Source organism: Colobus angolensis, unplaced genomic scaffold (assembly GCF_000951035.1).
Source record: "Colobus angolensis palliatus isolate OR3802 unplaced genomic scaffold, Cang.pa_1.0 Scaffold565, whole genome shotgun sequence".
In the NCBI taxonomy this organism is placed as follows: Eukaryota; Metazoa; Chordata; class Mammalia; order Primates; family Cercopithecidae; genus Colobus; species Colobus angolensis.
The window spans coordinates 37283-38237 of NW_012119210.1; the positions used below are offsets into that span (position 1 = coordinate 37283).

Sequence of the window (955 nt, forward strand, 5' to 3'; positions counted from 1 at the left end):
CCTCAGCCTCCCAAAGTGCTGGGATTACAGGTGTGAGCCACTGCACCCAGCACAGAAATTCATTTTACATGCTCATTCGTAGAAAAAGGAAAACAAATATGGTCCAGCCACAATATCCCTATCTTCCTAACCAAGTCAACATGTTAGTATTGTGATCTAGGTCCTTCCTCCTGAGCATTTTTTCATAGTTGAGTAAACATAATTTTCATTCCTCCTTTTTTAAGTTTTAATCACTTTTTATATTTTTATACAAAATAGAGATAGGGTTTCACCATGTTGGCCAGGCTGGTCTCGGACTCCTGACCTCAGGTGATCTGCCCGCCTCAGCCTCCCAAAGTGCTGGGATTACAGGCATGAGCCACTGGGCCCAGCCATTCCTCCTTTCTAATTCTCTTTTTAAATATTCAGAATTGGACATGATGAGACCAGGATTTCATCTCCTAAGTGGGAGAGGTTAAGGTTGAGGGCTTTTGAGAGGGTCCACGTCCTTTTCCCAAACAGTTCACGCTGTTCTTTTGGACTCAGAGTAGAGCAACCTTTTACTCAGACAACCTAGGAAGAAGGTCATGTTGAGGTTTGAATGCAGTCCCATAGTAGGGGAGAAAGAAATGGTCCCATAGCCTAACACCCTGGCTTAGAACAGGGATTCTAGGCCTCTGTTTGATTACATGAACCTTTAACATTCTCCAAAAGTGAGGAATGACTTTCTTTCCAAAGTCAATTAAATTTGGTTTGAGAAGTTTCTGTGAAGTTTATAATGCCCTGTCAGATAAACAGGAACATGCTGTTGGCCCTGAGGATTTCTCGGAATGACCAATGTTGAGATGGTGATCTAATTACAAATCCCAGGGGCAGGTAGCTCTTGACCTTGAAGCACACAGCCCTGCTTTCCTATCCTGGGATGTTAAATCTAAATGTCCTTAGAGGCCAAGTGCAGTGGCTCATGCCTGTAATC

At 43.4% G+C, this 955-nt stretch overlaps 1 protein-coding gene and 1 pseudogene across 1 annotated transcript in view; both read left to right on the forward strand.

The window, feature by feature from the left end:
* DUSP18 (dual specificity phosphatase 18) overlaps positions 1 to 955 on the forward strand; it is a 22963-nt gene that overhangs the window by 11779 nt on the left and 10229 nt on the right. The gene's annotated exons all lie outside the window — the stretch shown is intronic.
* The window catches only part of LOC105525902, a 15002-nt pseudogene continuing 14828 nt past the window's right edge, over positions 782 to 955 (forward strand).